This window comes from Canis lupus, chromosome 17 (genome assembly GCF_011100685.1).
Source record: "Canis lupus familiaris isolate Mischka breed German Shepherd chromosome 17, alternate assembly UU_Cfam_GSD_1.0, whole genome shotgun sequence".
NCBI lineage: Eukaryota > Metazoa > Chordata > Mammalia > Carnivora > Canidae > Canis > Canis lupus.
Genome location: NC_049238.1, coordinates 58,613,325 through 58,638,240, shown reverse-complemented (window position 1 = coordinate 58,638,240; position 24,916 = coordinate 58,613,325). Strand labels below are relative to the sequence as shown.

Sequence of the window (24,916 nt, the reverse complement as noted above, 5' to 3'; positions counted from 1 at the left end):
GAACTAGATCTCAAAATAGGAAAGAAAAAAAACCATATATATATGGTTATACACACACACACACACACACATATACACAAAAATACCACAAAATACAATGAAAGGAAATAAAAAATAATATATATATAACATATATAAAAGGAAACATTAAAAAAGAATAAAAAGCTGAAAAAAGTAAAACTGAAATACTAAAGAATAATGTAAAAACCCACAAATGCTACATACTGTTTCCCCAAGAGCTGAAGTTTTGCAGTTCTCTATGATTGGTAAACTTGGTGCTAACCAAATTGGTTCTGCTGCTCTGGGGAAAGGGTCTGCTGAGCTGATTTTCAAGTGTACTTGCCCTGGTGGAATTGTGCTTCACTTGCCAGGCAGCCGGGCTCAGTGTAAGAAGCTCCAGATTGCACTATGTGGTGCTGTTTTGCTCTCAACATGCTTTCAGTACTGATGGAAGGGATGAAAATGGCAGCACCCCGATCTCTAGCCCCAGTTAAAAGTTTGCACTTCCCACTCTTCAGTAAGCCCTTCTGTGAGGGCTTACAGAAAAGTAGTCAATTAACTTTGTCTCCCTGGTTTCTGACTGAACTCTGTGTTCACCCAGCCTGTGACCAAGGGTTTTTATCTCAAGCATGTGACCCAGTTTTGAGTCTCCAAACTTTATGGACTCCTGCAGTGCAGACTAGTGCTGTTCCTCCTAGGGGATGGAGGGTGGGGTCTTTCTGCACTTCTACTTTTTGCTGGGCCATTGCCTGGAGAGAAGTCACCAGTCTGTGTAGCAGTTTGCAATTTATGGCAACTCAGAGCAGAAAGCAGGCACTTAGACTCACTGTTATCAGCTAGTTTCACTGCTGGGATGCCAGGGAGCTCTGCTACACTCAGGCACCCCTGTTCTTTTTTGTGATCCCAGGAATCCTGAGACCATGCTGTCCCATCTGGGATTCTGCCCCACTTTGCCATCTGAGCACCTAGCCAGGGATGTTCTCCACCATAGCAGACTTCTGAAAGTTCTGATTTCATGTTCTATTGCTTGTACTATTTTGCAGTAGCCTCCTTAAGCTCACTCCCTCCCCTCCCTGTATCCACCGATATATTACCCCTGATTCACATCTATTTGTAGAATTGCAGCATTTCTTTCTCAGATCACTAACTGATTTTGCAGGTGTTCAGAACACTATGATAAGTAGCTAAATTCAGGGATCAGATGAACTTAGGATCCCTTACTCCTACACCATCTTAACTCCTTATTCTAATCATAATTACTTTTAAAAATGATACTTTGTCACCTGATAATGATATATTTGTAAAGTGCTTTATAGTCTTCAAAGCTCATGCAATTTTATCTTTTATTCTAATAATTCAAGGCACATGAGTAAAAGGCAAACACAACATTCATTAAAAATTCCAAATCTTAGGCCCTTGAGGAACTAAAGTATTTAAATTTCAATGGAAAGTTGGTACTGAAGTTAAATATAATTTTAAAAATATAAATTGTGAAAAATAAGCCTAGAGGTCTTAAAAGAGAAAAAAATTTTTTTCTTTGGCAATAAATGAAATGTTTTGTTGACTAACCTTAAGGAATTTATTTGCTCAAAGGAAACAAAGTGGGGAAAAACTAAATCAGGGCAACTGGTATAGTTGTGAAAACCCTTACAGCACATAAAGGAAACATCTATTCATATTTTATTTCAATAACACAAAACCATGATGAACATTTTTAAATCTAATTTTCATGTAAATCACTGATCTACTTAAAATAACACATGCAAACACACATACATAATATCAATACACAGGAAAATGTATCTGAAAGAAAATCCAAGTGATTTCACATGCTTGTGGCAAAGTTAATTCACTGCTATGGATTATACGAGCTATTTTCACCTGGTCCAGATTTCTATTATACAATTCCCTGTAATACAGGTGCCTGGGAACAGTTGAAATAATCAGAGATCATTGTGTAGGCCAGGGTTTCCCCAACTTTAATGTGCATGTAAATAACCTGCATTTCCAACATGGTCCTAGGTAATGCCCAGGCTACTGGTCCAAGGACCAAGCTTCAGTGCCAAGAGTCTAGGCTATTCCCACCTAACAGTCAGAGCTGCCCTAACCTCTAAACAATAGGTTAAAAGTCCTTTCGTAACAAATTTACCAAGAAAAAGCCTACATTCTGTCTTAAAAATTCATTCCAGCATTAGCATTTTAGCCCTTTATACTTTACCTCTCCTAAAGGAAAAGGAGTTGGGAAGACAAATTACTACCTTTTTCGATATGCAAGAACCTTCCAGCTATAAAATTCTTCAAACTGTGAAATTCTCAATTCCTTTCAGTATTCCAACAGTCTTATCTTGGTAGTGGGTAGTTTTAAATTCAAACCAATTTAGTTCCTTCATAAGGCTTAATATAGCTCTAGACTAGGTATTATGAAGAAATCCAAAGGAGATAAAATTCTTGTCCTCTCCAAACTTACAATCTAATGGGAAGATAAACTGTAGTATGAGGCAGAAAGCTTTGTAATATTTTGTTTACTTTTAAAACAATTATTTTCTTAAAAACTCATCTTTGGTTATACAACCTCTGGTTGAACAGCTCTAGGAATAGGAGACTCATTACTTGATCCAATCCCTTCATTCCATTTTGAATATGAGCTCCTGGGGTCATGATCAGGACTTTTCAGGTCTGTGCTAAAAACTAGTCTGGGGCTGGTATAGAGTGTATACTCAATAAGTAGTTGATAAATTAGGAAGGGTCATAAAGAACGTCTATAGGAGTAGACATAAAAGAATGTCAATGGGAGTAGAGATAAAAAGTTTTTTTAAAGACTGAAACTAATATAATACTGTATATTAAGTGGAATTAAAATAAAAACTTAAAAATCTAAAAAAAAACCCTTCTTTGGCAACTATATATTTTAATATTAAAAATCTATCCAATTTATTGATTTTATATGCCTAAAGTATAAAACTGATGTCAAGAAAAGTCTAAATTTCAAAGGAAAAAAAAATAAAGACATGGTATTGCTGTGGACTCTAGCAGAATAGGCATTTGAGGTAGAGAGAGCAGAGAACCAAAGGCATGGAGGTTAGATGCCCAGAGTTGGTTCTTTCTCCTGAATTACTCCAGGTTTTCTTCCTCTCATGTTTGTCTGAAACCACACATCCATTTACATCTTATAAATCCCATTACTATGCCTCTTATTTAATTCTTGTTGAGCACATGCTATGTGTCAGGCACTCTTTGTGGATCACCCCCCAAAATTCTCAAAGCAACTTTAAACTATAAATATTTTTAACTCCATTTTGCAGACAAGAGAACGGAGGCTTCAAAATATTATCCCAAAGTCTCAGCTGTGACCACTGAATAACCTTCTCTCCCCACACTAATGTATGATGCAGGTAGCTGCTCACAACTCTGCTTACTTGATTCATTCCAAGCATTTTTTTTTTTGTACTCTACTTGGCATTTTGAATTGAAATCTCTTCACATTTCTGCTTAATTGAGATGTGTAAATGTACATATAAAAGTCTTACATGGATTATTTCTTTGTTTTTTAACCTTCCAACTTCTTGTTTCACAAACTGAACTTAGACTAGATAAGCAAGCATTTTATAATGGATAGTAAGGAGATTTCATCATTGGGGATGTTCAAATGAAGGTTATGTTGCTATATCTCCTGCAGAGAGGAGGTCTTAAGTGAAGATCTTTCAAATTGTTTCAATAGTTCCTTTCAGCCCTGAGATTTTATTGTTCGACCAATGTCATTGTACATCTGAAAATATAGTATGAGAAAATCCATGAAAATTTCATATTTGGTGTGGCTGGATCAGACTCAATATAACAATGTACTCCTTAATATTAACTGATCCTAAGGATATCCCCTTCTACCATTTAGGGACATCTTCTAGGATGATAAACATTTCACATGACTGAAAGCCAATACTAGTTGGCTCTAGTATTGTGTTACATATGCACATAATATATAAGTTCCTTTATTTTATGTTATTTATCCTATTTAAAGATTTCAAAAATTTTACTTTGAAACAACTATAGATATGTAAGAAATTGCAAGGAAATGTAAAGAGTATGTCATTACATTTTTAATGAGAAATATAGGGGATTTTTACTGTCAAAAGTAGTACATGTTCTCTGAAAACTTTCATATAAGTCAAAAGTACACAAAAAGTAAATGAAATATCTTCACCTTCATAAAACACTCTGCTTAGCACCACTGTTAACACTTTGATGTTTGTCCTTCCAGTCCTTTGTTAAATTGCATGCATCATGACCAAATAAAGAAGACAGTTTAACAATCCTGGCTTCCTTTCCATCCCTGCATGGTGCAGTCTGGAAGCCCTATAATGGTAACAACAATCCCAAATATAATAGTAGCTCCTGTATATGAGTGTACCAGAAAGTATTTATTAGGATTTGCAGGTGAGGAAACTGATACTTAAGTTTGCACAGCTACTTAAGTAAGCATGGAATTTAACCCAGGTCTATCTGACTTTGAAGGCCATAATCTTTTCAATTAACGGTTTTGCAGAGGATGTTCCATAGAATGAGAGAAAGAAAACCAAACAGGGGAAAATATCTATATGTTTTGGATTTCCTGAGAATTCGGCCAAACCAGCATTAAAGAAACTAAAAAAACAAAAGTCAACACCAGTCAAACCAATTTCTTGGAATTCTGCATATAACAAGAGTCGAATTGGGACACCTGGGTGGCTCAGTGGTTGAGTGTCTGCCTTTAGCTCAGGGCATGGTCCTGGAGTCAGGGGATCCAGCCCCACATCAGGCTTCCTGCATAGAACCTGCTTCTCCCTCCTGCCTATGTTTCTGCCTCTCTCTCTCTGTCTCTCATGAATAAATAAGTAAAATCTTTAAAAAAAGAGTCAAATTCTTGACTACTTTTCCACCAATTGTCCCTCTCCCTGGGTGGCCCCAGCATGAGAGCATGTGGTGTTCACCAGGCTAGGATTTCTCAACATCAGTTCTGCCTTAAACATGATATAGATCAGCATCTCTTAACCAATGTATTTAATCTTTGATTTGAGAAGACGGTGGCTCTGTAAGGGTCTCATAGGAAATCACATCCTTCCCTTAGCCTATCCTCTGGACAGTATAAAGCCATTGTTAAAATTTGAGTTTCGTTTTATGCATGTGATTGTCAGAATGGGAAAGGGCTAGGCTTCACCAATCACCTTTTCAGCAGGGGCACGTGAGGTCCTTGACCTTGCCGTCATGAAGCCTGATACCCCGAGTGGCATCTGATCCCCCTGCCTAGTAAAGCTGAATGGGGAACCAAACCTTGAGACATAAAATCTACTAACAAACCAGACTGAAATCATTAGAACAGGAAAAGTACAAAATCTAGCACTTTAGTCAGGTCCACAGAGAAAAAAGAAATTGAGAAGGAACAATTCTGCTGAACTTAGGAGAACGTTTAGGTCCAGCAGTTTTGATGCAAACATCTTCCTGATCTGAGAAAAATAACAGCCTGTGGGGACATTAAATGTGGCACCATGGCCCTTTGGCCTGTACCTATCTTAACATTCTTCTTTCCCATAGAGCAGTAGTTTCAGTGGAGACTTTGTGGTGGTGTTGGCTGTTTCCAACCAAATAGCAGCAATTCTGCTTATTTCCCAGTCAATAAATCCTCTCAAAGGCAAATGAGTGAGAATGAAATTCTATAGGAATAACCTTGAATCTTTGAGATTCCTAACACAGGGACTGTGGGGAAAGGAAATCATTCACAAACTTTAGGGCTAGCTTACAATTAATAAATTGCTTGTAGTACACCTCCCAAACATCAATTAGTTGCAATATAAAGATAAGAATGTCCAGCTAGTGGCAGCACCTGGGTGGCTCAGTTGGTTAAGTGACTGACTCTTAGTTTCGGCTCAGGTCATGATCTAAGGGTCATGGGATTGAGCTCTGAGCTCAGATTCTCAGATTCTCCCTCTCCATCCCCCTTTGCCCCTTCTCCTCTCTCTCTCTCTCTCTCTCTCAAATAAATAAATAAAAATCTTAAAAAAATAAAAGAATGTCCAGCTAGTGAATGTTTCCAAATAGAAGTATTATACAAATTTAATTATATTAACTTAAAAAATATTTTGTGTGTGCCTATTAGCACATTATAATGTATCGTGTAAAAAATGTCTCTATGCTTTCTCCCTGAAAATTTTTCCTTTATGTCCTGTTTGTGAAAAATGGAGGCCTATCACATTGCATTCCATTCCATTTTATTTACTATAAACAAAATTTTCAATCATTTTATTTCATGCAGGAATTTAGGCACCCCTCAGGTTTTGGAGTAGGTAATTGCTAAAGTAATTCTACTCTGGTTCTTTGTATAAGTACTATTGTAGAAATTGAGATACGCATGGAAAAAATATCAAAAATATGTCATTACATAAATGCCATCAAAACGGTAATGAATATATGCACAACATTTTGTAATATGCTCTTAACACATAAATGTATCTGACACGGGGCAGTTTTCTCATTTGTGATGCTAAATAAACTACTTACCATTGACTCTCACAGAAAGCCTTTCTGGTGGTGCCTGGGTGGCTCAATCAGTTGAGCCCCCTGTTCTTGGTCTTGGCTGGGTCATGATCTCAGGGTCGTGGGATTGAGCCCTGGGAGGGGCTCTGTGCTCAGCATGGAGTCTACTTCCCCTCTCCCTCTCCTTCTGCTCTTCCCCTCACTTGCACACACACACACACACTCTCTCTCATATAAATAAATAAAACTTAAAGAAAGAAAGCCAGCCAGCCTTTCTGGCTTTGTTAGTAGAGCTTGATGCTCTCTACTCTAGTTCCTGGAATGGAAAGGATACTCTCTGGTACAAACAGACTGTCAACTAATATGCCTCATGAGAAGGATATGCCATTCCAGGAGATTCCTTGAGTATACTCACTGTGGAATGCAAGATTTGAAAATTATTTGATCTCTCAATGAATTCATTTTTATAGGATGGGCTTTTATAAATGCCTGTGGGCTAATCTTTTGAGAATACTCATGTAATCTCTAAGCAGCTGTTCTGTGATTCCTCAGAGTGCAAACACAATTCAAGGGCAACAGCCTGAAAAGAAAGTATAGAAGTGATGAACAATTAATTCTCTCTTGGATTCATTAAAATTGTGGCAATCATCTTTCCCAGCATGCAATGAGCAGCTTCTTTTCTCTTTGGGGACATTGATGAGCAAAGTTCAGTACTAGATTTCTATTCTATTTCTTGCTAGCAGTGGCAAGAAGCCTAGGAACTTGGCTTCTCCTCATTATCATCAAGAAGAAGAGAGGTAAGTGTGGGTGTGAGCTTATTGGGTTGGATTCCATGCAGCATGGGGAGTTTCCTCCTCAGATTTGAATGTCTCCATACTGTATGCTCTGCCAGTGCATGTGTATTGGAGCTACAGTATTAACAACTTACTCAGTTGGCTCTAACCCTCTCTTAGGGCTGCTCACATAGACATGGTGCTTCCTTTCTTCCCCACCAACATCTTGTCTTTGTGTCTCCAGATTTCTGGTCCTACCAGTGCTCATGACATTATTGATATGGAGTTCTAAAGAAGAAAAAAGCAGAGCCATCAAACAGCTCTGTAGGTCACTTGTAAGTTTGAAAATCTTGTAGTATTTTACTTCACCAAAATTTAGGATAAAAACATTGGATCCTGTCAAGAGTTAAGTGTCTAGGGACGCCTGGGTGGCTCAATGGTTGAGCATCTGCCTTTGGCTCAGGTCATGATCCTGGGGCCCCAGAGGGAGACTGCTTCTCCTTCTGCCTGTCTCTGCTTCTCTTTTTTTGTGTCTCTCATGAATAAATAAATAAATAAAATCTTTTTAAAAAAGAGTTAAGTGTCTAAAGCTCAAACACTCCATTAGCAACATGAGTTTTTTCATATATGAAGGAGAAGTACAGAAGTGGTGCTGATTAGAGACCTTAGAATCATTATCCATCAGGCAAGTGCAAACCAAAATCACATTGATATAGTATTTCACACATACTAGGATGGGTATAATAAAAATAACATATAATAACATGTTGGTGAGGAGGCAAAGAAATTAGAATCTTCATATACTGCTCTTAGTACGTAAAATGGTGCCACTGTTTTGAAAACAACTTGACAGTTCTTCAAAATGGTAAATATAGAATTATCATATGATCCAGGAATTTCATTCCTAGGTATAAACTCTATATAAATAAAAATATATGTTCACTAAAAACTGGTACATAAATGTTCATAACAGCCAAAATGTGAAAACAACAAAAATGTCTATCAAGTGATGAATGGATAAATAAAATGTGGCATATCTATAAAATAGAAATCATTTAGTAATAAGAAGGAATAAAATACCAATACATGGTACAATATGGATGGGCCTTGAAAACATCCCAAGTGAAGAAGCCAAACATACAAGGCACATACTATATGATTTTATTTATATGAAACATCCAGCATAGGGATATCCATAGACACAGAGAGCAGATTAGTGGTTGTCTAGTGCTGCTAAATTGGGAGAATATGGGGAATGATTTTTTTAAATATGTGGGTACCAGGTGGGGTTTTTTCAGGGATAATGGATTATGAAAATATTCTCAGTTGTCAGTGGATTGGAGAACACAGGACATTTGAGATTACGGTATGTGAAATGCTTGGCATAGGTGTAGCTGTTTGTCCTTATGAAATGGGGCATTATGGTTGTCAAAAGATCCTATATAGAGAACACTGTTATAATTGCAGCTAGAAGGGTCATGTTTTGATTGAGCAAGAAATTTTCCAGAAGGAAAACTTTATTTAATTGCCGATCTTATTAGAGGACCCACCTTTCCTAGCTAGCTTCCTCAGGGGACCCTTGGCCTCCTTGTTTCCCAGACTGTATATGATGGGGTTCAACATGAAGGTCACAACACAGAAAAGTACAAAAACCAGGATAACAATGTCCAGGTTATACCCCATGTTGGTTCTGTCATAGTTGAAATTGGCTGTTCCATAAAAGATCACAACAACAGTAAGGTGGGATACACAGGTAGAGAAGGCCTTGTTCCTGCCCTGAGCAGAGGGAATCCTAAGAATGGCAGAGATGATGAGTACATAGGACACTCTGGTAAACAGGCAGGGGCTCAGGTCAATGATGGCCTTGACCACATGGAGCACAGACTCATTGAGAGAGGTGTCTGAGCAAGAGAGCTCCAGAAGCAATGGGATGTCACAGAGAAAGTGGCTGATTTGGTTGGGCCCACAGAAGTGAGTGTGGCTGCTAGCATGGTGTGTATCACAGAATTCACCAGCCCACACAGCTATGGATTTCAATCACCAAAAAAAAAAAAAACACAACACAGACCTTCACACTCATGAGGACCGGATATTGAAGGGGGTGGCAAATGACTACATAATGGTCATAAGCCATAGCAACCAATAAAACACATCCAGTGCCAGTGCATGTCACGAGGAAAAAAGTCTGAGAAAAGCAGCCTTCATATGAGATGGTTTTCTTTTTGCGGAAGAAGTTCATCAGCATGACTGGGATGGTGGTGGATGTATAGCAGATGTCCAAGAAACTCAGGTTGCTGAGGAAATAATACATTGGAGTATGAAGAGCAAGGCTGATTTTAGTGGCTGTTATTATGAGCATGTTTCCCAGGAGTGTTGTCAGGTAAATGATCAAGAAAACCAGGAAAAACAAGCCCTGTAGTTTGGGGTGGTTGGAAAATCCCAAGAAGATGAATTCAGTGGCATCTGTTTGATTGTTCATTTCAAATGGTATCATAGCTACAAAACAATGAGAAAAACAAAAGCCATAATGATAATGTACAAAGAGGACCTCAAATTGGCATGTTAACTTGAAAGCTAATATCAAATAATATTGGATATAGAATGGTCTGGGCTGTGGATGGAGGTGTGCAGGAGTCTTCAGAGAGACCACAACTTTTTGCTCAGCAAATCCAGCCAGCTCAGGCACAGGGATCTCCCATGGATTTGGATTTACATAACTGCTGGTGGGTGAAAATAAATGTTGGTTTAATGTTTAAGGTACATTTTAAAGTTGGCTAATCACAACAATAAACTACTAAATTCTACATTAGAGGGAGCCCACCATCTTAGTAATATTTACTTCCTATCATTGTCCTTTTTGTCTCATTTTTTCCTTTCACCTTTTCTAAGAAATAGTTTCATTGCAAACAATTTTTAATGTAAAAAGATATAAATAAGAATTCAATCACCTCTGAATCAGAGCAAGTACTATGTTTCAGTGTATACATTTGTAGTGATTTTTTTTTTTTTGCTGTTGCAGTTATATAAATCTTGATCTCTATTTATAGCTTTAAAATATTAAGAGCACTTGTCAGGATAAGCCCTGGATGATGTATGGAATTGCTGAATTACTATATTATACACCTGAAACTAATAACACTGTATATTAACACTACTGGAATTAAGATAAAATATTAGGAGCAAATTTCCAAAATTAGAAAAGAAATAGTTAACTATTTCTATTCACAGATATGATCCTATATATATAGAAAATGTCAAAGAATCCACAAAAATATTGTTAGAGCTCATAAACAAAGTGAGCAACGTTGCACATACAAAAATCAGTTATGTCTCTATACATTAGCAATGAACAATCCAAAAAGGAAGTTAAGAAATCAATTCCATTTACAATAATATCTAATGTAATAAATGCTTACAATAAATTTTACTGAGGAAATGAAAGTTCTGTACACTAAAAACTACAAAGCATTGCTGAAAGAAATTGAAGAAGATATAACTAAATAAAATGTACCTAACTTCATGGATAAAAAGACTTAAATTGTTAAGATGTTAATACTATCCAAAGTAATGTACAGGTTCAATGCCTTGTCTATCAAAATTTCAGTATCTTTTTTTCCATAAAAATGGAAAAGTTAATTTTCAAATTCATATTGGATTGCAAGGGGCCCTGAATAGCCAAAACAATTATGAAAAAGAATAAAGTTGGAGGACTCATACTTTCTAACTCCAAAACTTACTCAATACTATAGTAATTAAAACAGTATGGTACTGGCATAAGGATGGACATATAAATTAATGAAATAGAATGGAGAGCTCAGAAATAAATTCTCACATATATGGTTAATTGATTTTCAACAAAAGTTGAAAATTAACATTTAATAAGGAAAAGGATAGTATTTTCAACAAATGGTTCTAGGAAAACCGTATCTTCATGTAAAAGAATGAAGTGCACAAAATTAACTTACACTAGGCACAAATTAACTCAAGATGGATCAAAGATCTAAACTTAAGAGCTAGAACTATAAAACTCTTAGGAGAAAACATTGGAGATAATCTTTATGCTATTGGATTTGGCAACTATTTTATGGATATGACACCAAAAGTACAGGTAACAAAAGAAAAAAATAGATAATATGTACTTCATCAAAATTAAGAAAGTGTTATCAAAATACACTATTGAGAAAGCAAAAAAGCAGCCTATAAAATAAAATATTTACAAACCATATATCTGATAAGGGACTTATATCCAGAATATATAAAGAACTCCTACGATTTAACCGTAATAAAAAAAGACCTCAATTAAAAAATAAGCAAAGGACTTGAATAGACATTTCTCCAAAGACAATATACAAATGGCCAATAAGAACATGAAAAAATGTTTGATATCATTAGTTTTGGGGAAATGCAAATCAAAAGCATGAGGTACCACTTTTCACCTATCAGGATGGTTATACTGAAGAAAATGGAAAATAAAATATGTTAGTGAGGGTATGAAAAATTTGGAACTCTCATGCATTGCTGATAAGAATGTAAAATGGTGCATCTACTGTGGGAAATAGTTTGCCAGTTCCTCAAAAAATTAAACAGGACTATCATATGACCCAGCAATTCTATTCCTTGGTACCTATCCAAAAGAATTGAAAGCAAGTACTTGAACAGATACTTGTATACTGGTGTTCATAGCATCATTATTCACATAGCCAAAAACAACCTAAGTGTTCATCAACCAACGATAGGATAAACAAAACTGTGGTATATGCACATGATGAGCTATTATTCAGCCATAAAAAGGAAAAAAGTTTAATGTATACTACATGAATGGATCTTGAAAACATTATGCTAACATTATACTAAACCAGACACAGAAGGAAAAATAATGTGTGATTTATTTTATATCATGTGCCTAGAACAGGCAAATTCATAGAGACAGAAAGTAGAGTAAAGGTTACCAGAGGCTGAAAAGAGGATGGAATTGGGAGGAGTTATTGTTTAATGGGTTCCAAGTTCAAGTTTCTGTTGAAGATGATGAAAAGTTTTGGGTATAGATGGAAGAGATGGTTACATACATTGTGAATATACTTAATGTCACTGATTTGTACACTCCCAAATGGTTAAAACAATGAATATTGTGTATATTTTACCACAATTTTATTTTTAATTTTTAAACATTTACTTATTTATTTTAGAGAGAAAGAAAGGGCAGAGGAAGAGGGAGAGAGATCGCAGGGCTCCATCTCATGACTGTGAGATCACAACCTGAACTGAAATCAAGAGTTAGATGCTTTTTTTTTTTTAAAGATTTTATTTATTTATTCCTGATAGACAGAGAGAGAGAGAGAGAGAGAGAGAGAGAGAGGCAGAGACACAGGCAGAGGGAGAAGCAGGTTTCATGCAGGGAGCCAGATGTGGGACTTGACCCTGGGACTCAATCCTGGGGATTCCAGGATCACTCCCTGAGCCAAAGGCAGACGCTTAACCACTGAGCCACCCAGGTGCCCCTAAAATATACTGATTCTTTAATCAATTGGATCATTTATCTTTTTAGAGTTTAAAAGATATGAAAATTTTGATATGATATGATATGATTAATATGAAATTAGGTAATCATATTTACTTAGGTATGTTACCATTAAAGACATCTTATTACCTTATTAAAGTAAACTTTACTACACCAAGATTTATGCTTACACACTGAATGTTTCCTAAAAAAATAATTGGTACAATAACTAGCTTTCTGTTATCCATTCTGATAGGTTCACAGCCATTGAACTATGATTTCTGTACCTTTTTCAATCTTGGAGGTGAGATATCTTGAGCCAGATAGAGGTGGATTCAAATCTCACTTCTGCTGACTAGATGTAAATGGTGGCTAGGTCAACTGATTCCTCTTTTTCCCAGTTCGCTGACTGCATTCTCATGTTAATAGTGCCTACACCAGGGTTGTTGGAAGAAGTAACCTGAAGTATTGCATAGAAAGCTATCCAGGAGACTGATAAAAGCAGTTGCTTCCAGAAAAGATTGGAAGAACTCTTGAGTCTTTCTGTGTAATCTTTTGTACTTTCTAAATTTTTTACATCATAAATTTGTATTATTTGTTTAATATGTGTAATTTTTAAAAAAGGTTTTTAAATTACTTTTAAGACAAAATATTTAAAATAAAGGATACAAGTGGGAAAACAAGTAGCATGAAGTAATATAAGTAATATGCCTTGTATGGAAAGGTGTTTGCTATTATTTTTAATACATACAAAAATATTTCAAGATAAAATATTTTCTTTGACTTTGCCTTCCAAATTGTATAAATATGATCACTTTTCACTATAGTCACTACTGATACCCCAGTCCCAGCCACCACTTTTTCTTGCATCAACAACTGCAACAGACTTCTGCTTTCTTCCCATCCCCATTCCTACTTAATCTGTCTCCACATAGCAGCAGCCAGAGTGAGTTTTTACAATGTAAGCTAAATTATGCTACTCCTAAACTCAAAACCCTCCAATGTCTTTCCATGTCATAGAATGAAATCTAAAGATCACACCTTGGCCTAAAGAAACCTATGTGACTGCCTGCCTGATATCAGAGAGGTCTGACTGCCTCTCTGATATTACTTCCCACTCTTCTTCCCTTTTGTCCACTTAGCTTGAGCTACACAGAGCTGCTTTCTGTTTTTAACTACACCAAACACCTTCCCATCTCAAGGGCTTGTACTTGCTATTTCCTCACCAGAAAACTTTCCCCCAGATATTTACATGTTCCATTTCCTTTTTTCATTGAGGTTTTTCCTGAACTGTTACCCCCTCAGGGATACTTTCTCTGACAGTTCTATATAAAATAGCAGTCGCATCACTTTTTATCCCCTTACTCTGCTTCACTTCTTTTTGTGGCACTTATGCTACCCTTGGCATGAAATTATTGATCTACTCACTTCTGTTTGTAGCATAAGCTCTGTGAGGCCAGGGGCTCAGTTTTGGTCATCTTCTATCCCTAACCTAAGAGAAAACCTGGCATACAGCTCTCGCTCAATAAATATTTGTTGAATGAGTAGTTAAATCTATATTTTAAGGTGATTATGGAATTCATTATGCTTTCTGTGAGAAAATCTAGCCTAATTCTCTTCCATTTTGCCTACTTAATCTTAATTATTCTTCCATATATCTCTCTCGACTGTGAATATCAGTCCATCGTGCCAGTCTATTTTAATCATTAGAGTAGAAAATTTTACACTTTGGGAATTTTAACATCTTGCACCTACATTGGCTTTTTATATGATAAGTAATCCTCATTAGTACCAAAGTAAAGATAAAACCTAGCTTATTTTTATTTATCTCATATAAGTTATCAATTATAGCAAAAGCTATCTTGTTAGAACCCCAACTGACATATGTTGCTTGATTGGCTTTGAAATATGCCCCAAATTTGTCTCTCCAAACTTTGGATTAAATATCAAATTATTTAATCATCAACCTTGCTCTGTTAACCTGAAGGACAGCATCCCTACAAATCTGTTCAATCAACTTAAACTGGAAATCAAATTCTCAGATGCTGTCCTGTTGAAAGCAGTGATCTCTCTAAACCCTAAAATATATCTAGCCTCTCTCTACCTTAAAGTCCTTCACTGGCCTACATTCTCTATCAAATGAAGTTCATATTATTTTACATGGCTTTGAGAAGAAATCTATATTTGCCAAATCTTAAAATACACTGCTTGGGAGCTTTCTTTTTTTATGAGAAAATATTTTACTTTAGTAAAATTTACTTTAGTAAGATTTCTAGGGCACCATCCAAGGCTATAGAAAGGCCTTTGCAAACTATAGCCTTGCAGTTTATTCCAAATGCATTAATGATGGATAACCCTACTACAGTGGTCAAATTGTGAGCTCTGGAGTTAGACTTCTTGGGATCAAAACTCACTTCTGTAATCCTTTGGTTATGAGACTTTAGGTAAGTTATTTATTCTCTTTGCTTAATATTTTCATGTCTAAAATAAGGATTGAAATAAAAGGGTTCATGTCTGAAATGGAATAATAAAAAATAATTTAAAAATTACTGGGAAAATATAACATTTAAAAAATAATTTTAAAAGACTAACCATTTAAAGAGAAAATAATAATTGCATTGGAGAATTTGTAACATAGAAATGAAATATGTAACAATAGCAACAAAAAGGTTGGGTGAGAAAATGGTAAAATATTTTGTAGTGTTCTTGCACTATACATTATCATAAAATATTAATTCAAGGTGACTGTATTAAGTAAATAAAGTATAATAAAATACATAGATTAAGCACTAAAAAATAATACAAAGCATATCCAAAAACTGACAGAGGACAAATAAAAATTCAATTCAAAAGCAGGCACAAAGGGTCAGATGGGACAAATGGAAAACAAATAGTAAAATACTAGACTTAATCATGTCAGTAATACCAGAAAATATAAATGAACTAAACATTCCAATAAAAATACAGAGATTGTTAGACTGGATTTTAAAATAACTGTATCTTCTTTTCAAGAATTATACTTTACATATAAGATCTTGAATATGGGGATCCCTGTGTGGCGCAGCGGTTTGGCGCCTGCCTTTGGCCCAGGGCACGATCCTGGAGACCCGGGATCGAATCCCACATCGGGCTCCCGGTGCATGGAGCCTGCTTCTCCCTCTGCCTGTGTCTCTGCGCCTCTCTCTCTCTCTCTCTGTGACTATCATAAATAAAAATAAAAATTAAAAAAAAAAAGATCTTGAATATGTTCCAAGTAAAAGGATGGGAAAAAATATATCATTTAAAAGCAAACATTAAAAAAAGTTGATGTGTAGGCTTTAAGATAGATTGCCAAAAGTAAACCGGAATCCTTTATAGTAATAAAAGGATCCATTCATCAAGAAGACATAACAATTATAAAAGTATCTAATAACAGAACTTCAAAATATTGACAAAAGAGTTAGACAAGTTCACAGTCATAATTGAAGACTTTAATATTACTCTTTCATTAAAAATTATAGAATAAATATACAGAAAATTCAGTAATCCAGAATATTTAGACAGCACAATTAATCATCTTGACATAACTGACATTTATAGCACATTATATCCAATAATTTCAGAATAAATATTCTAGTTGAATACACAAGGAACATTCACTAAAGTATCCCATATACTGGGCTAGAAAGCAAGTTTCAATACATTTAAAAAGATTGAAATGATATAGAGTATGTTTCTTGACCATGATGGAATTGAATTAGAAATTAACCACAAATAGAAATCTGAAAATCCCCAAATATTTTGAAATTGAGCAAACACTTCTACAAACTATAGGTCAAAGAACCCAAAAGAAAAATAGAAAATATTTTTAATGTAATGGCAATGAAAATGCAGCAAATCAAAAAATTGGCCGTGCAGCTAATGCAGTGTTTGGGGGAAAGTTATAGCTTTTAATGCCTTTTTTAAAGTTTAAATTTTAGGGAGTTAACATACAGTGCAATATTAGCTTCTGGAGTAAAATTCAGTGATTCATCACTTATATTCAACACCCAGTGCTCATAATAAGTGCCCTGTTTAATATCAATCTGCCATCCAGCCCATCCCCAACCCACCTCTCTCCATCAACTCTCAGTTTGTTTTCTATCTTTAAAAATCTCTTATGCTTTGTTTCCCTCTCTCCCTTCTTTCATTTCCCCTTCCCATATGTTCATCCTGTTTTCTTTCTTAAATTCTTTCTTAAATTCCATGAGTTTGATCATATGGTATTTGTCTTTCTTTGACTGACTTATTTCACTTAACATAATACTTTGTAGCTCCATTCACATCATTGCAAATAATGCCTGTATTTAAAAATGTTTAAAATAAATAATCAGGGATGCCTGGGCGGCTCAGTTGATTAAGTGTGCAACTCTTGATTTCAGCTCAGGTCATGATCTCAGGATTATGAGATCAAACCCCATGTCAGGCTCCATACTCAGTAGGGAGTCAGCTTGAGATTTTCTCTCTGCTCCTCCCCACCCCACTCTCACTCTCTCTCTCAAATAAATAAGTCTTTTTTTAAAAAGAAAAAAAAATAAAATAAAATATCTAGACTTTCACCCTTATTGAATAGAAGTTTTCCTAACTTGTTGGTTAAAAATAGAAGATAGAATTAAGCCCAAATAAAATATTTAAAAGATAGAGACCTGAAGTTAATAAAATAGAAAACAGACTCTAACTGGAAATCAATAATGCCAAGTTTGGTTTTTTGAAAAGGCTAAGGAAATGGATACATCTCAAGTAAGATTGATCAAGAAATAAAAGAGAAAATACAAATTATAAAAATCAGGAATGAAAAAATGGATACTACTATAGATCTTACAAACATTAATGAAATAATAAAATATTAGTAACAACATTATTCCATTGAATTTGACACCTTAGACAAATTTCTTGAAAAGCATAACTTTTCAAAATGTGTGAAGTAAGTTGATATAAGAAGAAACAAAGTTTAGGGAGGCCTGGGTGGCTCAGCGGTTGAGTGTCTGCCTTTGGCTCAGGGCATGATCCTGGAATCTGGATCGATTCCCACATAGGGCTCCTCCTGGAAGTCTACTTCTCCCTCTGCCTATGTCTCTGCCTCTCTCTCTACCTGTGTCTCTCATGAATAAATAAATAAATCTTTAAAAAAAGAAACAAAGTTTAAATAGTACTATTTCTATTAAAATAAATTTAATCATAATTTAAAATTCCTCCAAAAAGAAGACTCTAGTCCAGATGGTTTCATGGTGAATTCTACCAAACATTTTAGAAAGAAAAAGTACAATATTACAAAAACCCTTCAGAGAATAGAAGGAATACTTTCCAACTTGATTTACAATAACAGCATAATCCTGACACCAAAACATGATATGGTTCTTACAATAAAAGAAAATTGCAAACTAGTATCTTTCATGAATATAGACACAAAAATTCTGAACAAAATAGTATTAAATCATATCCAGTAGAACTTAAAAAGGATAATATGCCATGAACAAATATGGTTTATTCCAGGAATATAGCCTATTTTCCATTTAAAAATCATTGCCATCCTCATATTAATAGAATAAAGGAGGCAAAACATATTTGACAAAATTCATTACCCATTTGCAATAAAAACAATCCAACAAGCAAAATAAATGAGGACTTCTTCAATCTGATAAAGTGCATCTGCAAAAATCCTACACAAAGTATCATTTTTAATTGTGACATATTTTGCATAATATATTAAACAAAACAAGGATGTCTACTCCTACATTTCTACTTGAAATTATACTACAGGTTCTAACCAGTGCAATAAGAGAAGAACAGTAAAAGATATAACTATTTGAAAGAAAGATGTCCACCTGCCTTTATTTACAAATATCATAACTTTGTATAAAATCAAAAGGAATTAACAAAATCATATTTTATTAATTTTTTTAAATTTTTATTTATTTATGATAGTCCCAGAGAGAGAGAGAGAGAGAGAGAGAGGCAGAGACATAAGCAGAGGGAGAAGCAGGCTCCATGCACCGGGAGCCTGATGTGGGATTCGATCCCGGGTCTCCAGGATCGCGCCCTGGGCCAAAGGCAGGCGCCAAACCGCTGCGCCACCCAGGGATCCCCAAAATCATATTTTAAAAATCACAGGAAGCAAGGTCAATATATAAACATCAATTACATTTCTGTAATCAATAAACACTGGAAATTTAATTTAAAATAATACCATTTGCAATAGCTTAAATTATCAATGAGTATATAGGAATAAATTTAACAGAAGATTTACAAGATCCTTCCATTGCAAAGCACAAAACATTGCTGAGAGGAATTATAAACAAAAATTATCGTATAGATTAATACAATCCAAATAAAAATTTCAGTAATTCTTTTTGAGAAAATTCAAAGCTGATTCTAAAATTTTTATAGAAATTCAAAGGATCAAGAATAATCAAGATAATCTTTTTTTTAAGATTTTATTTATTTATTCATGAGAGACATAGAAAGAGAGGCAGAGACACAGGCAGAGGGAGAAGCAGGCTCCTCACGGGGAGCCCGATGCAGGACTCCATCCCAGGTCTCCAGGGTCACGCCCTGGGCCGAAGGTGGCGCTAAACCGCTGAGCCATCTGAGCTGCCCTAACCAAGATAATCTTGAAGAACAAAAATAAAGCTGGAGAATTTACACTTCCATATTTCAAGAGTTAGTATAATTTTAAGTAATTAAAATAGCATGGCACTATTGCAAGAAAAGACAAATGTATCAATGGGACAGAACAGAGTCCAGAAATAGACCCACATCATATATGGTTAATTGATTTTCAATAAAACTACCAAAGCTATTCAATACGGTAAAGAAATATTTTTTATTCTATTTTATTTAAGTTTGTTTGTTTGTTTGTTTGTTTGTTTATTTATTCATTCATTCATTCATGACAGACACAGAGGGAGAGAGGCAGGGACATAGGCAGAGGGAGAAGCAGGCTCCCCAGGAGGAGCCCTATGTGGGACTCAATCCCAGATCCCAGGATCACTCCCTGAGCTGAAGGCAGACACTCAACTGAACCGCTGAGCCACCCAGGTGTCCCAATGAAATTTTTTTTTTTTAAAAGGAACTATATATTGCAACTCTATATTTATATATACACACACATATATATCTGAATTGAATACATACATGAAAAATAAAGAATCTTGACTCCCACCTTAAAGGAGAAAATGATAATCCTACTTCATCAAAATTAATAACTTTTGCTATTCAAAAAACACTATTAAAGATAAATAGCAGCCTAGAGACTGGGAAAATATTCATATTTATCCCATAAAGGCATCATATCCATAATGTATTTTAAATAATTATAAGTTAATAACAGAAACACCAAAGGCAAATGAACAACCCAACTGAAAAATGGGAGACATGAACAAACACTTCCCAAAACACTACATCTAAATAGCCAATAACTTAGGAAAAGATACAACAACATTAGGTAAATGTGAATTAAAACAATATGAAATAGCCTAGAGTGGATATTCTAGCCTATTCCTGATTTTAGGGGGGGGAAGGCATTGAGTATTTTACCATTAAATATGATGTTGGGTATAGAGTTTTTTAAAAGCTGTCTTTAATGGTTAAGGAAGTTGTGAGCCATTCTTCTTTAATGAAAGTTTTATCATGAATGGATGTTAAATTTTCTCAAATGATTTTTCTACATTTATTGAAATGCATTTTCTTATAATCCTACTTCTGGAATTCCAATAATGTATATGCTTGGTATTGTACAATGGATCTCAGATATTCTGGAGGGTTTTTTGTTGTTGTTGTTTTGTTTTTTAACTCACTTTTCTTTGTGTTTTGGCTTGAGTAATTTCTTTAATGCATTCTCAAGTTCCCTGATGAGCCCAGAGGAACCATCCTTTAACTCTGTCACTGTTTGTTTTTTTTCCCCACTTGTTTTGGCTTTTTTTTTTTTTTTTTTTTTTTAGATTTTATTTATTTAATCAATAGAGAGTACAAGTGGTGGACAGAGAGGGAGAAGCAGGCTCCCTGCTGAATAGGGAGGAAGATGTGGGCTCAATCCCAGGATTCTGGGACCACCACCAAGTGGAAGATAGACACCCAACCCACTGAGCCATTCAGGTGCCCCTCTCTGTTGCATTTCCATTTGATCTTTTCTTATTGATCTTATCTCTCTGCTGAAATTACCTCTCTGATCTTGCCCATTGTCTACCTAATCCATTGAATCTCTTAACCTACTAATGACAGTAATTTTAAATTCCTTGTCCAATAGTTTCTATGTCTCTGTCATATCTGAGTCTGATTCTGAGGTTTGCTTTGTCTTTTTAGATTGCTTTTTCTTACCTTTTTGTATACTTCGTAACTTTTTTATTGAAACAGGAAATGTTGGATAGAACAGTAGGGATTGAATTAAATGTGTGTGAGGGGGATGGGGCTTGGAGATGAGTATGTCTTCCCTTCTTCTAGGCCTTTAGTGTAGGAGTTTGAATTAATTTAGTGAGGAGCTGGGCTGAATTTGGTTTGTTATTGCTATAGTTATCTTCAGTGCACCACAGGTTTCAAATTTCTCTAGTATCCTTGCTTGGTTTTGGATTTTTCTTTTACATTACTAAATCTGAGAGATAATCTGTTTTCATGAAGATTATCCAACGGTAATCAACAATTAGTTTTATTTATTATTTGATAGTGGGCTGGTGGAGAACAGGAGAGAGCTATTCTCAAATGTTCTGGTTAAGCCTTAGTCTTAGGGAATGTGAATCTGTGTCTTGGGAGTGTGGCCTTGCCTCTCCCTGAGCTGTAGGTGTTGGGCCTAACATATATTCCTGTCCTACCCTGAAGGGGAAATGTTTTGTCTCTGCCCCTCCTCCAGCTGCAATGTTCCTCTACAGTGCCCTAAGGTGACATTTTTTGTTGTTGTTTTTGCCCTGCAGATTACAGTTTTACTTCTGTAAGAAAAATGTAGTAAATGAGTTTGAAAGAAGTTTTGGCAACAATTGCTGCTCTTCCCACTGTCTTCTCCCAGACAGTTCCTTTACATTTGAATATTTCCTGGTCTTCACTATGATTATGTGGTGGAGTTATTGGAGGAAAAGAAAGATGGTGAAACCCTTCTTGTCTATGGCCCCCAGGGATTTAACTTTCTCATACTAGCCCACATTTAGTGTTTAACAATTCATTAAATTCCCAAAGAAGCTGAATCTTATCAGTTTATATGGTAACGATGGTTTCTGCTCCAGGTTAAATAAAAAATGCTTGTATCTTATTTCCTCTTGTAAGAGGCTATATCTCCCCAGTTTTCTATTTAGTGTTTTCCCTGAAATCTCAATTTCCTAATGGGATCAAGAAAAGTCATTTATTTGCATTATGTCCAGCTTTATGGTTATTGTTGTAATACTGGAAGCAAAACTTTTTCTAGCTTTCTAAATCTCTAAGTTGAAACTGGAAGTCTATACAACCACCTTTTAAAAAGATTTGAAAGTTTTTTTTTTTTTTTTTTTTTTTTTTTTTTTTTTTTAAATATTTTATTTATTTATTCATGAGAGACACAGAGAAAGAGAGAGAGGCAGAGACACAGGCAGAGGGAGAAGCAGGCTCCATGCAGGGAGCCCGACGTGGGACTCGATCCCGAGACTCCAGGATCACGCCCTGGGCTGAAGGCAGACGCTCAACCGCTGAGCCACCCAGGCGTCCCGAAAGTTTTTAATAAAGTAAAAAATACAGTTACTCTATGACCCAGAAATTCCACTCCTAAGTATACATCCAAGAAAAGTGGGTGTATATGATGACAAAGTGATTTGCACAATACTGTTCCAAACATTACTTTACTAATTTGTACACATAGTACAAATTGGAAATAAATAGTATGCCTATCAACAGGGGAATGGGTATGAATGTGTGGTATATTTATGCAACAGAATATTATACAGTTATTTAAAATACTGATACATATATAAACACCGATGAATCTAAAATACTTTTTTTTAATGAAGGAAGGTGGATATAAAAGAATTTGTACTGTATTTTCCATTTAAAAAAATTTCAAAAATTTCAAAAATTTTCAAAAATTTTTCAAAAATTTCAAAAATAGGCAAAACTAATCTCTTGTGATAAAGTGAGCATTACTATGCTCTGGATGACATTGATGGGAGAGAAGCATTAAGGACTTTTTTTTTTAAGATTCTATCCATTTATTCATGAGAAACACACACAGAGAGAGGCAGAGATACAGGCAGAGAGAGAAGCAGGCTCCATGTAGGAAGCCTGATGTGGGACTCGATCCCAGGACTCCAGGATCATGCCCTGGGCTGAAGGCCGGTGCCAAACCACTGAACTACCCAGGTATCCCAATAATTTTTTAAAGTGAGGGAAATGTATATTTTGATTTGGGTAGTGATTGCATGGGTACATATATATATGTAAAAATTCATCAACCTGTACACTTTACCTGCATTTTACCATATGTGAAATATTCACCTTTCTATCTATCTAGCTACCTACCTACCTACTCACCTACCCACATAGTCTCCATGCCCAGTGTGGAGCCCAACATAGGGTTTGACTTATGACTCTGAGATCAAGGACTGAGCTGAGATCAAGAGTCAGACACTTGATTGACTGAGTCACTCAGGACCATGTGAAATATTAACTTTTTAAAAATAAAATAAGGAAGAGATAAAAGCAGGAGGTATTTTATTTACAATTTTCATTTCAATATGGTCAGACCCACATCCATCAATCACTAAGACCTCCTAAATATTTTTTCCCATTTTCTATCTTTCTATTTTCTCTCTACCACAATTACAGTTCAGTACCATATCACCTTTACCTAGACTATTGTAACTCCCTTCAAATTGTTCCCCTGCCTAAAATCTTGACCATTCAAGCATATACAAATATAACTTGCTTCACAATAATTCATTTGGAGAAGTGAACCTGGTTGGTGGTCCCATGGTCCCTGACCACAGATGAAAAGTCATGCTCACAGAAGGAGGGAGGTAAGACGGTGGACAATTAGGGTGACCCTAAGCCTGCCTCCTCACTCAAACACAGCTAGATAAATATCAAATCATTCTGAACACCCAATAAATCAATTGGAAGTATTAGAGAACAAAGCTGCACATCCACAAACCAGAAAAATAACTGGTGGAAGGTAGAGACTGTGCAAAGTTGATCAGTGGGAGAAAAGAGTGGTGAGTGCTTTCCAGGGAGGGGTTTTTGATGGAAGATTGTGTAGCCTGAGAGAAGGAAGAGAGAAAAAGAATGGAGAAAAAAAAAGAGCAAAAGCACATTCAAGGGATTGTACAAGGAAACTATTGTTCAAAACTGTTGAGGGGGAAAAGGAAAAGGCTACAATACTGCCAGTTTTCTATAAACAGCAGAATGCTGATTCTGAGGTTTCAGAGGTTTGTGACATAGCCAGGGTTTGCCCTCTGGGGAACTGAGTGCTGCTCTGGTGTGGGAATAGAGCTGAGACCCAGTGATAGATAGCTTGAGGATCCCCAGGGTCACATAGGGAGAAATGATTTTGCTGCTTGGAGTGCATTTGAGATGGGTAGCACAGCCTCTTCACAGGCAAAAGACTCTGTGGGCACTATTGAGCTGCCCCACCCAGCAGTATAGCAACAAAGGTGCCAGTGAAGGGCTACAAACTCCATTGCTGGCTGTGTGTTGCAATTTACCATGAGCTTCTAATGGCTGTATGGCCACCCTCCCCCAGAGGAATAGTGTGGGTCAGTGCCTCAGGGGTCTCTGAAGTGTAGGGTTTGAAACACAGCTGCACCTGGGATAAAACAGGAGTGCTGCACCACTGGGCATGCAGGCAGCTCTGACACAGAGTGAAAGCTGCGATCTGAGGGAAACCAGGGACATAGGAGGGGTCATTGTGTGTCTGTCAGAGCTCACTAAAGAGTAGTGCTCATTTCCTGCTCTGCAGTCCAGGGAATGAAGCAAAGTCATTTTCTCCCCAGTACCCACCAGCTTGATCCACCTCAGCGAGCTAAATAGTGCCATCAAGTGGAGAATGGAGCTGCTACCCACTTCTCACTCCCATCCCCTACAAGCACATTTCCACTAAAGCAATTTCATCTGAGAACCACAACAGCCAATCCCTTCCCCAGAAGACCATACCACAAACCCCTCACCCACACCAAGA

The 24,916-nt window shown here is 36.0% G+C and overlaps 2 pseudogenes across 1 annotated transcript in view; both read right to left on the bottom strand.

Moving 5' to 3' along the window:
* Positions 1-7,018: 7,018 nt before the first annotated feature.
* LOC119877197 overlaps positions 7,019-24,916 on the bottom strand; it is a 132,637-nt pseudogene continuing 114,739 nt past the window's right edge. The window contains exons 2-3 of the transcript XR_005372821.1: positions 9,346-9,571; positions 7,019-7,084 (exon numbers count right to left, since the gene is read on the bottom strand). The product of XR_005372821.1 is annotated as a glyceraldehyde-3-phosphate dehydrogenase-like (transcript). The remainder of the gene's footprint in view (positions 7,085-9,345; positions 9,572-24,916) is intronic.
* On the bottom strand, positions 8,799-9,771 carry OR13L1P (olfactory receptor family 13 subfamily L member 1, pseudogene; annotated as a pseudogene).